Source organism: Sebastes fasciatus, chromosome 2 (assembly GCF_043250625.1).
Source record: "Sebastes fasciatus isolate fSebFas1 chromosome 2, fSebFas1.pri, whole genome shotgun sequence".
Classification (NCBI taxonomy): domain Eukaryota; kingdom Metazoa; phylum Chordata; class Actinopteri; order Perciformes; family Sebastidae; genus Sebastes; species Sebastes fasciatus.
Window position 1 is genome coordinate 1,230,949 of NC_133796.1, and position 13,431 is coordinate 1,244,379.

Below are 13,431 nucleotides of genomic sequence, written 5' to 3' on the forward strand. Positions count from 1 at the left end.
TGCCTCGTGAAGCTTCTTCTCAGAGATCCAGGTTTCAGGTCTGTCCGGTAACGTTACACCAAAACATGAGTTCATCTCACCAAAACAACACAAACACTGATCTCAAAGCTTTCCTTAATGTGTCTCTGTCATCAGCAGGATGTTCCGACCAAATTCCATGAATATAGGATCAACTTTGTCCAAACTATGGCCTTCCACTAGGGACGCACCGATACCAATACCAGTATCCGATACTGTGCTCATGTACTCGTACTCGCAAAACGGCTCCGATACGACTTTACGGCACCGAGACGTTAACCTCTCGTCACCATCTTTCGGGTCCTCGTGCTCCACCCCCCCGACGGTGCGGGCGAGACGGGCCGGTTGTGCGCCCGACTCCGCGGGGCCGGGATCCCACCTCAGACGGCAAGCGCCTGTGACCCGTTCTCAAGAGTTCTCCCATCTCGTCAAATACCAATGTTTGGTCATGATTCCGACGCACCCTTTAGTGTCTGTATGAGACACACCGGGCTTTCAACTAACTCCACTGTAAACCCCTCATCCTCATACAACGGTTCTTATGATATCGGTTATTGATTCATTCATTTTTGCATTTACATCATACAGTCCTTTCAAAATAAACTTCTATCTTCACAGGAAACTACTTAGTTAGGTTTAAGAAAAGATCGACTTGGCTAGGTTGTAGGAAAAGAAGGTGGTTTGGGTTCAAATAACACCGGAAGTGGCGTGAACCGGAAGGTATAGGGAGTGACGCCGTGTAGACTGTCACCAGGAGACCACTAATGGTGCCTCGTGTGAGGCCAGAAGTCAACGTTGATTTATTTGTAACTTCTGTACTTCAGTTACAGAACTTCTGGAATAATTTTAACCCGAACCAACATCTTTAACTAAACCTAACTAGGGAGTTTTATTTTGAAAGGACTGGAGCGGAAACACGTGTCACGTGTTGCTGGACATTAGTAGGAAAACGCACGAAAAAGACGTTGTTGAAAGTCGTACTGAGCGTCACGAAGAAGAAGGGAAATTCGGGGTTTCATGTTTCAGGGTTCAGGGTTCAGGTTTCAGGGTTTGGGTCTCAGGCTGCTATTCAGAGGTGGTTCAGTTCAGGTGCAGACTCGGCGCTGCAGCACTGAACCAGCAGCGGTACATTCATCCTGATTATTCTGAGCAGCCAACTGTGGTGACGACATTGTGTTCCTGCTGCCTCAGCACATCGGCCTTCATCTGCCGGATCACAGCCTGTTGAGTTCACCGGAGGGAGGGAGGTATCAACCACTACTGATCAGCACATCAATCAATACTTCAGTATTCTCTATCTGAGAACGACGTCTACAGGTAGAGAACACTACAGACGGTTGTGGTTCCACCATAGAACCCACCGTACTCCATACAGTCATCATATCAATCTGATGGTTTGTGAATGTAAATCAGCTTTTTATTGTCACACATTGCTTTTGTTCACAGAACAGCATCTCGGTATTTAACCCGTCCTGGTATCAGGAGCAGTTCGGGGCTCCGGTGTTTTGCTCAAGGGCATCTCGAACTGGCACCTCTCCAGCTACCAGTTCACAGGCCATACTTGGTCCATGCGGGGACTTGAACCAGCAACCCTCCGGTTCCCAAGCCAAGTCCTCACGGACTGAGCTGCTGCCGCCCTGGTTTTGTGTTTTGGTGTCTGGTGTTTTGGTGTCTGATGGTTTGGTGTTTTGGTGTCTGGTGTTTTGGTGTCTGATGGTTTGGTGTTTTGGTGTCTGATGGTTTGGTGTCTGATGGTTTGGAGTCTGGTGTTTTGGTGTCTGATGGTTTGATGTCTGATGGTTTGGTGTCTGGTGTTTTGGTGTCTGATGGTTTGGTGTCTGAATGTTTGGTGTTTTGATTTCTGATTGTTTGGTGTCTGATGGTCTGGTGTTTTGGTGTCTGATGGTTTGGTGTCTTGTGTTTTGGTGTCTGATGGTTTGCTGTCTGATGGTTTGGTGTCTGATGGTTTGGTGTCTGGTGTTTTGGTGTTTTGGTGTCTGGTGTTTTGGTGTCTGATGGTTTGGTGTCTGATGGTTTGGTGTCTGATGGTTTGGTGTCTGGTGTTTTGGTGTTTTGGTGTCTGAGGGTTTGGTGTCTGGTGTTTTGGTGTCCGATGGTTTGGTGTCTGATAGTTTGGTGTCTGATGTTTGATGGTTTGGTGTCTAATGGTTTGATGGTTTGGTGTCTGATGGTTTGGTGTCTGGTGTTTTGGTGTTTTGGTGTCTGGTGTTTTGGTGTCTGAGGGTTTGGTGTCTCGTGTTTTGGTGTCCGATGGTTTGGTGTCTGATAGTTTGGTGTCTGATGTTTGATGGTTTGGTGTCTGATGGTTTGGTGTCTGATAGTTTGGTGTCTGATGTTTGATGGTTTGGTGTCTGATGGTTTGGTGTTTTGGTGTCTGATGGTTTGGTGTCTGATAGTTTGGTGTCTGATGTTTGATGGTTTGGTGTCTGATGGTTTGGTGTTTTGGTGTCTGATGGTTTGGTGTTTTGGTGTCTGGTGTTTTGGTGTCTGATGGTTTGGTGTTTTGGTGTCTGGTGTTTTGGTGTTTTGGTGTCTGATGGTTTGGTGTTTTGGTGTTTTGGTGTCTGATGGTTTGGTGTTTTGGTGTCTGATGGTTTGGTGTTTTGGTGTTGTGGTGGTTTGGTGTTTTGGTGTCTGATGGTCTGGTGTTTTGGTGTCTGATGGTTTGGTGTCTTGTGTTTTGGTGTCTGATGGTTTGCTGTCTGATGGTTTGGTGTCTGATGGTTTGGTGTCTGGTGTTTTGGTGTTTTGGTGTCTGGTGTTTTGGTGTCTGATGGTTTGGTGTCTGATGGTTTGGTGTCTGATGGTTTGGTGTCTGGTGTTTTGGTGTTTTGGTGTCTGAGGGTTTGGTGTCTGGTGTTTTGGTGTCCGATGGTTTGGTGTCTGATAGTTTGGTGTCTGATGTTTGATGGTTTGGTGTCTAATGGTTTGATGGTTTGGTGTCTGATGGTTTGGTGTCTGGTGTTTTGGTGTTTTGGTGTCTGGTGTTTTGGTGTCTGAGGGTTTGGTGTCTCGTGTTTTGGTGTCCGATGGTTTGGTGTCTGATAGTTTGGTGTCTGATGTTTGATGGTTTGGTGTCTGATGGTTTGGTGTCTGATAGTTTGGTGTCTGATGTTTGATGGTTTGGTGTCTGATGGTTTGGTGTTTTGGTGTCTGATGGTTTGGTGTTTTGGTGTCTGGTGTTTTGGTGTCTGATGGTTTGGTGTTTTGGTGTCTGGTGTTTTGGTGTTTTGGTGTCTGATGGTTTGGTGTTTTGGTGTTTTGGTGTCTGATGGTTTGGTGTTTTGGTGTCTGATGGTTTGGTGTTTTGGTGTTGTGGTGGTTTGGTGTTTTGGTGTCTGGTGGTTTGGTGTTTTGGTGTCTGGTAGTTTGGTGTCTGGTGGTGTGGTGTTTTGGTGTTGTGGTGGTTTGGTGTCTGAGCTGCAGAGTTGACGCCCGTTAAAGTGTTTCTGTCTCTCAGAATAACGTCTCATGTTTCCGTCACTTCGGGCCGATCGATGGGTTTCCTGCTGAGAGGCGTCGATGGATCCTCAGCTTCAGTTACACATCAATCTAATCTCAGCCACTCTCCTCGGCTCCGTGTTTATATAAAGACAGACAGGAAGTCTGAGCCCGTTCTTCTTCTGCAGCTTTCTATCTGGTTCAGCAGACATGGAGGCACATTCAGGAAAAGTCCTGGTTCTGTCTGGAGCTGAACCAGCTGCTCCAGTTCTCTGATGTTCTGAATCTCTTTAACCATCAGTGTGTATATATATACATATATATATATATATATATATGTTTATATATACGTGAAGTGATAACCTGTTAACAGAAGGACTCCCTGACGGTGGTGGAGAGTCTGTGGCTCAGCTTCATGTTAATGAGGCCGGTTGTCGTTAACCAGGGTTCTAATTGAAGGTCGACATCAGCTCATCCAATCAGCAGGCAGCAATCTCTTCAAATGGTCCAATCACAGGACACCAGCTGCAGCTCATCAGAGATCTATGAAAACAAGCTCTGCAGGACACAAGATCAATACTCAATATACATGTATGTTATACCTGACATAACATTATAATACTATTATCATCAATATCAGTAATATTAGTAACGGAAATTAAAAATAGGTAAAAAAGGACCCACACAAGTTAAATTAATAAATAATGATATCAAAACAACATGTTTAATATGTAAACAGGAAAATAGGAAATAATTCAGTAATTATTTTAGAAGATAGTTTATTATATGAAATGTAATTTAATTTAACTTAATTCAGGTCAGTTTTATTTACTATTATTTAATTTCATAATATTCACTTTGTCAAAACAAGCACAGGCAGTTATGTGAAAAATGACCTGGAAATGGGACATTTTTAAATAAAATAAATATTGAATAATGTTCTTTATAATGAGCAGGGTTGTAAAAATATATTGGATTATTTATCGCATAATTTTTTATTTCTTTAATTATTTATTAATTTATCCATTCATACAATTATTTATTTATTTATTTAATATTGAACATATATTCTCCATATTTGAAACATATATATATATATATAAATAAAATAGTTCCTTCCTGTAGGAAACAGTATTTTGTATAAACAAAAACTTGTCTTTGAAAACTTGAGTGAAAATAAAGAAATGAAAAGACAACAGAAAAAGACAGGAGCATGGTGAGGACAGGTGATGTGTTGTATTACACTGACACCTGGTGGCGGGAGAAGGGACTGTCAGCTCCATTATCAATACACTGATTTATAAACAGGCGGCAGGTGTCTGTCAAAAAATAAATAAATAAATAAATAATACATTAATTAATTAATTAATTAATTAAAGAACAGCAAACAAACAAAACAATTATCATCGTAGTCTTCTTATTTTTAATATTCAAATAATTATTGGCAAAAGTGTGCAAAGTTCAGTTCATTACTTTTTATAGATGCAGATTTTAAATTTTAATAAAACATTGCCTTCCCTCCAGCATTCATTTAGAATATTTTTAATATTCAGTAATACAGTGAAGACTTTTCTGTGTTTAAACACTGGGATTATTATTATTGTTATTATTATTATTATTATTATTATTATTATTATTGTTATTATTATTATTATTATTATTATTATCATCATCATCATCATTATTATCATTATTATTGTTGTTGTTGTTGTTATTATTATTATTGTTATTTTTATTATTATTATTATTATTATTGTTATTATTATTATTATTATCATCATCATCATCATTATTATCATTATTATTATTGTTGTTGTTGTTGTTGTTGTTGTTGTTATTATTATTATCATTATTATTATTATTATTATTATTATTATTGTTATTATTATTATTATTATTATTATCATCATCATCATCATTATTATCATTATTATTGTTGTTGTTGTTGTTATTATTATTATTGTTATTTTTATTATTATTATTATTATTATTGTTATTATTATTATTATTATCATCATCATCATCATTATTATCATTATTATTATTGTTGTTGTTGTTGTTGTTGTTGTTGTTATTATTATTATCATTATTATTATTATTATTATTATTATTTATTCTCTGATAAAAGTGAAGTTTTCTAACCCTCAGAAATCACCAGAATAATATCCAGTATCTGTTGAACATGTAGTACTGAACGTTTTACTACTTTATCACAGTATTTACTTATTCATTTAGTTAATGAATCATAAGAGTTAACTGTGTAACATAGATCTATGTGTTTCTTTAAATAGCAGACCTCCGCCCCCTGCTGACCACACGGTTCCATGGTGTAATGGTTAGCACTCTGGACTCTGAATCCAGCGATCCGAGTTCAAATCTCGGTGGAACCTGATTATTAGTATTATTATTTTCTTCACAGCGTCAGAAAAAACAAAGTTTACTCACTTTAAAAGTAAAGCTGAACTTTAATGTTTCCATCTCAACTCTTCTCCGGTATGACGTTTCTATACAGAATGTTACACGGATCATTTATTTGTCATTTTACTACACAGGGTTACACCATGGAATGTAAGTTGTAACCCCTTCATGATACTCACACATAGAACATACACATATTTATAATTAAATAAAATCAAATTTAACTAAACAAAAAAAAAAGCTGCTCTCTTGTTTACTGCTTGACATGTTTTTATGTATATATATATACACACACATTTATATACATTTGTATATATATATATATATATATTTATATATATATATATATATATTACAAATAAATATAAAATATTATAATATTATAAAACAAATTAAATTTTTTTTATTTATGAAAAAAGATTAATGCAAAAATAAATAAATGAATTCAAAAATTAACAAAAATAATTAAACAGAAGAGTAAATAAATATGAGAATTAATACAAAGACAAATAAATAAAGAAGCAAATTAAAACAGAAACAACAATTTATGTCACATTTTATCAATTAATTAATGGCTACATTTATTTTTTATATTATTTTTGCTGCATTTAATGACATATTTATCTGTTAATGTATCGAGTCATTTATTTATTTATTTATTTTTTACATTTTGGCAGGTTCCTTCCTCCATAAAGGTTAGACTGCTCCCTCCAGATATACTGTATATCCACTATATCTCTCCAATTGATCTTTATTCTCACTTTGTTTAATCTTTTCACATCAGTTTCCATCATGTGTCCCCTCCTCGTCTTCAGTGTAGGAGTCTGAATGTAGATTTACTCCGGAGACTCTCTGCTGTAGGTCTCTGAAGCAGCAATGATGATGATGATGATGATAGTGAGATAATGTGTTTACTGCTGGGCCTCTATGGTGATATTTAATATTTAATATGAGGAGAGCAGCAGGGCAGAGAGGAGGAGAAATGAGCTCACAGTGTGCTGTCCTATATTCAGTGAACAGGACGTCTGCAGCCAAACACATGAAGACATGAAGGGACGTCCTCGCTTTGTTACGGCTGAACTGGGTGAACCACACCGACGCTCTGCTGAGTCCATTAAGCTGTCTCATCACATCAGAGCTTCTAGAAATCATTCTTCTGGGTCCACTTCAGTCCAGTTCAACATTAAGCTACAAATAATGATGAGTTTAATGTGATTAACCTGCAACACAAAGACAGGAAGTAGAGGAAGTACCAACACGTCATCATCACTGTTAGGATAGTGTTTATAGCTAACTGTTGCTATGGTAACCACAAAGACTGAGTTTATAGGCTAGCTGTTTAGAGCTAACTGGACGACTCTACATATCTGATCTTTACTACTAGACGTTATTTTGTTTAGTTTTCACATATTTTTCTGATATTGTTGTTTTTACTATTTTTTCACATATTTTACTAATAATTTCTGTAAAATAATGTAAAGATAATTTTCACTAATAATGTTCGGCAAATCTTTCTGATATTTTTCACATGTTTATGAATCATTTCTCATCCTTTTAGAAAATCCTCTTTACAAAATAGATGTTATTTTGTTTAGTTTTAACATATTCTACTGATATTTTTCAGACATTTTTTGGATATTGTTAAATATTTATTTTTCACATATTTTATAAATAATGTTACTACATTTTACTATTAATAATTTTTGGATATTTTTCACATATGTCTGAATGGTCTTTGATGCTTTTAGTTTGTAGAAAGTCCTCTTTACTAATAGATGTTATTTAGTTTAGTTTCCACATATTTTACTAAAAGTTTCAGACATTTGTTTTGGATGTTTACACAAATTTTTCAGACATTTTTCACATATTTTCTCAGATTTTTTTTGTTGTTGATATTTTTCAATATTTATTTCACATATTTTATTAATATATTTCATACATTTTTCCAATAATTTTCACTAAATTCCGTAAATTTTTCAGGTCTTTTTCACTTATTTATGAATGTATTTTCGTGCTTTTAGCTTGTAGAAAGTCCCCTTCACTAATAGCTGTTATTTAGTTTACACATATTTTATTGATATTAATATAATCATTTCTATAACATTTTTAGATCACTAATAATTTTCGGACATTTTTCAGATATTTTTCAGATATTTATGATATGTGGATCGGCACCCAATGCACACTGGTTAGATTTGTGTCCGACTTGCTCTGACGTCGTGCACACGTGGGGCAACGATGACCTCACGAGATCGAGGAGGCTGCAGTTTTTAGAGCCAGGACGCAGCAGCTGCTCTCCACCGACTGCAAGACCCAGGGGCATGATGGGAAACGCCTGGCTGTCGCCTGATCAAAGAGCATCTATTGGCTCTTAGTTTTGACAGCAAACAACTGAACTTTCTGTGTAATTGTAAAGGATAGAATACAATGTCAGATACACGCACATTTTCACATATATTTACAAACAAATCTAAATAAATCAGATCTAACAGGAAGTCACTTTTCCTGTGACTTCCTGTGAACTCTTTGAAGGCGGCTGGAAACTGTCCGACTCCTCTGGCGGGGGAACGTTACGGCCTACTGAGCGTTTAAACCTCATCAGCGTTTCCTTCCAGCGCTGATGGAGGTGTCCTCTGTCCTCAGAACTAACGGGTCAAATGAGGAGAGAGCAGAGAAAAGTGTGTGTTTTAGGGGGGGGTGGGGGGGGTGGTAATAGTAAATCATAGTGCTCTGTGGAGATTGTGAGTGAGAATCAAACCCAGTGACTCTGTGAAGCAGCCAGCTGGTATCCCACAGAGCTTTGAATAATGTGAGTTATTTCCATCCCTTGGCTGGGAGCTGGTTCTTGGGGAGGGGGGGTGGGGGGGGTCCAGGCTTCTACAGGGACCACATATTTTAATCAAGGGGAACATTTGGACTCCCTCGCTCCCGATGGAAACGAGCCGGATTTCCTCAGCTGCCGCTCTGCCAGAGTAAACGCTCACACACATGGTGGGCCGAGCGAGCTGGAGGTGAACGCCGACACTCTCTCCCAGTCCGCGCCGGGTCGGTCCAGTTAAGCTGCTGGGTCTGGACCCTGGACCCCGGAGAGCTGAGCCAACAGCTCAACCCACTGACCCAGCTGCTGCTGGACCGGATCCACCACAGAGCAGCTGAGGACGCACACCTGGTTTATCCTGAGGAGGGTTTCCTAGAAACCAGAGAGACGGACCATTAAATCTTAAAGACTTCTGTGTACAAACTAAATTCAAGGAAACGTCCGTTGAGATTCTTCATGTTGAAACTCCGACCAGCCGTGAATGTCGCTACGAACTCGTATCCAAACACCGCCGTCTGGTCAGTACCCTTCGGCATCGGAGACCGACGCACAGAGGAACCCTTTAGTAACAGTGTGTGACTGTACTGACACTGTAAACCCACCCGCTGCGTTATTCGAATGGTTGAAGCAGTGACGTAGTATTAATAGCGTGAGAGTCCGTTCAGGGCGGGAGGGAGGGCAGGTGGACGGGTCAAACAAACACAAGACTTTCAACCAGGAGAGCCATGTTGGTGCCCCGTGTGAGGCTAAAAATAACTTATTTTGTCACGTCACTCTTTAGTCACATGACTCGTCGGTATCGTCAGTCCTGTGAGTCGTTAGTCAGTGAATTTAACGTCAACCACGACCGTTTCCTTACTCTAATTAAAGAACGTATATCTCTAAGAAGTGAAGTCAATAGTTGGTTCCAGCAGCAGAGCTACACTTCCACCATTTTGGACTGAAAGGGACAACCAGATGGTAGTAAAACGTCCTCCTACAAAGAGACGTACTAGAGTAAAACTACATCATTTCTATTCTATTGTCATATTCTACTGAAATGTCCTATGTTGAACAATAACAATATTATAAATATAATAAGCGTTTTTACTCCAAAATGGCGGCAGCGGCTGTTGTCACAAAAACATAAGAGTTTCATCTCTGTGCGTCTAAACTCTTTGACCTAACTAAGTGGTTGTGTTGCCTAAACTTAATTTCCTGTGAAGTTTTTTTTGAAAGCGATGGTAATAATAATATATATATATTTTTTGTAGCGATGGTATATTGACACACCGTCCCTGGTCCTTCCAAACGTTAACGCTAGAGGGGTACCCTGTGCCGTTGTGTGGTTCCAAACGGTGGTATTTGACGAGTTGGGAGTGAGAACGTGTTGATCCGCAGCTGAAAATAGTCTCCAACAAAGTCCCTATTTCCTCCTGCTGGTTTGATAGAAACTACAGTGAACCAGCCCGTTCGCACGAAAAGGTGTATAAATGCCACGATAATGGGCAAGGCGTTTAGTGTGCAATAAGCAATATGAAAAAAAGTCTATAAACATGAATTATCTGAGCAAAAGGAATTAAACTAAACTAAATATCCTATAAAACACAAATTACTTTGAATTTCCTCTATCTTCTTAAATACCTTGTTTCTTGTCTTAAACAATTACTTTAGAATCAACACACAAATGCATCAGTGATTAATTACACAAACAAAAAGGTTCAGGTTTAAACACAAATGTACATTTTACAGTCTCATACTCTGTCTTTCTTGGCTTCACACCATCTCCTTACACATACGATGAGGGCACTAGAGAAATCCGTTCTTTAATAAGAGTAAGGAAATGGTCATGGTTGACGTTAACTTCACTGACTAGCGACTCATGAGATTGATGTAACAAAATAAGTCAACGTTTCTTTTAGCCTCACACGGGGCACCAATATGTGTCTCCTGGTTGGAAGTCTTGTGTTTATTTGACCCGTCCACCTGACCTCCCTCCCGCCCTGAACGGACTCTCAAGCTATTAATACTACATCACTGCTTCAACCGTTGAATAACGCCGCGGGTCGGTTTACATTGGATTTAGTTGAAAGCCCGACATCGTGTGGGGCGTCATGACAGCGGCAGACCAATCGGAGCTAAACTAGCTTAAAACAGTGATTCAATTCACGCTCGTAAAATGTCAATAAAACTTACAAAACACTCGAAATTCAGTTAGCATATTAATAAAACAGAACAGAACAACTTGGCAAACATATCTCAAAGTTCGAGTATAAAATACTTGTTTCTTTACTTGAATAAGGTAAATATTAGTATTGACACGATTCTTCCTCTCTGGCAGCTTCATAGAGAATGAGGCATCGTGGTCGAGAGCCTCCCCTTCTGGCCTCGACAGGTATGACAAATCGATCAAACAAAAGACTCAACAGGTAGATCACAGATAAGCTACTGACAGGAAGATATCCTGACATTTACAGAGGTTTTAACCAAAAAAAACTTTTTAAAGTGTTTTTAAAAAACTTTGTTTTTAACACTCAAACGTTTTAAACGTTTGTAACCCTTCATGAATTTCAGTTGTTTTTATGACCCATTTAACGATGAATTCATCTTTTATGTCAATACAACTACTTTTATTACCTAGAAGTTAATTTATAACCGATCAGCTTTTTTCAATAAAAGTCCACCTATCACAGGCGCTGATGTTGACGTGGAACCAGGAGACCGGTGTTCAAGACTGTAGTTTTGTTTTGTAAGTTACGTCAGTGACGTTTGTCATGTTTTTTATTGATGTTTCCGTACGAGTTTTACTTAGTTTACGTACTTCTTTTAAGCCGAACCGTGACATTTTCCCTTACCTTAACTAAGTTGTTTTTCTGTGGACGCGAAAACGCGTCCTCATGACACGCAGAATGACGGTGTAATGTTAAGTACTGTACTCAAGTATGCTTTGAGGTACTTGTACTTGAGTATTTCCTGGAGACGGAGGGGGATATTGTACTTTTGTACTTTTTACTCCACTATATTTATTTGCCAGTTACATTTCAGATTAAGATTTGACAAACATCTGAGTTTCACTAAATAACGAACCAGCAGTGAATAAAGAACCTAAACTTGGCTTCATATAATTCACATTATCCAGGAAGTGAAGAAAGAAACCAACAAAAAGACACAGATTTCATCCGACATGATAGATGGAGGACAATAGTTAAATAAGGCCGTGTGTTGTGGTAGTTATACAGTAAGTACTGGTTGTGTGAGCTGTAATCTGGAGCATAAAAAAAGTTAAAGTTATTGTGAGAGAAAATACAGCCTGTTGGTTCTCTGTAATTATCTCCACCGAGGAGGTCGTGGTTCTGTTTGTCAGCAGGTTTACTGAAGAACAACTGACCCAACTCCCCCAGTGCCCTTCTAATTATAGATAAATTATACACACAGATGTAAGAAGTAAGAAGTTATTTTTATTGGAGCGTCTTGTCGTGGAACACCTCCGATATGAACCGACCGCTCTCTCTCTCTGCTCTCTGATGAGATGTTGTGTGGCGGCGTCGGGAGGCCCGCTGAGGGAAATGAAACACACACCGGGTTAAAGGTCACCGCCATGCGGTCGCCTTCTGACTCCCACGCGGTGGAGGACGGCGAGTACGGACGGACGGTCAGCCTCTCGGGCCTCTCAGAGTTCTCAGAAAAACGTAAACGCTGGCTGGAGTCGTTCTGTGAAGAATAAACACCGATTCCATCTTCCGATAAACGGACCGCAGCTGTTACTGATGTTACTCATCTAATCATCACACAGTAAACGTGTCATCATTTCACTTTTATTTATTTTAATATAAATGTTTTAAAATGTATATCTACAGGTAAAATATAGACGTATAAATAGGACTCAGGCTGTCAGTCAATTGAAATAGTTAATCACAATTAATCACACGTTTTATCTGTTCTAAATGAACCTTAAAGGGAGATTAGTCCAGTATTTAATCCTCTTATCAACATGGAAGTGGACAAATATGCTGCTTTATGCAAATGTATGTTGTAAGGATTTGAGTGTGGTTAGTCCTTACAACGAGGATGCAAACCCAGGCGGGATGGAGCGGTATGACGTGGTCTTTTTACTGGTGATATTCAGCAAGTGACAAAAAGAACATCCCAATCTCCCCGGTGGTGAAACAGGCAGCTGGACAATGAAACCGGTTTCTTTCAGGTCACACAGACTTCAGTGACTGAAGAGACATTCAACCTGCTCCTCTGACCCACAGGCTCCTTTAACAGCTGGCCTAATTAGCAGAGGGACCCTCCCAACAATAAAGGGCACCTGAACAGCCCAAATAAATTAATTAACTGTATTTACAAATAAATCATCACCATACTAATATATATAGAAAATACACACGACTATACAGTCTAACACAAGTTCACTATTATAAACTGAAGAAACAAACAATCCCAACTTAACAAAGAAACACCACTACCCTCACCCCTCTCCTCCTGTCACTTGGTTTGGTCCAACTAGGTGATTGATGGCAGCTGGAGACCTCAGAGAGAGTGATTAGTAATAATAATAATAATAATAATAGCTTGGATTTATATAGCGCCTTTCATGAAACCCAAGGACGCTTAACAAAGACATAAATAAACACAACAAATGTAACAGTAGCTAGAGGCCATAGGCCTTGGTGAAGAGGTGGGTTTTGAGGAGTCTTTTGAAGGTGTCCAGAGATGGTGCCAAAATAAAAGCA

The 13,431-nt window shown here is 38.8% G+C and overlaps 1 non-coding gene across 1 annotated transcript; it reads left to right on the top strand.

Moving 5' to 3' along the window:
- The first annotated feature begins 5,798 nt into the window (after nt 1–5,798).
- trnaq-cug (transfer RNA glutamine (anticodon CUG)) lies at nt 5,799–5,870 on the top strand. The gene has a single exon. It is a non-coding gene; the product is annotated as a tRNA-Gln (tRNA).
- Nucleotides 5,871–13,431: the final 7,561 nt, after the last annotated feature.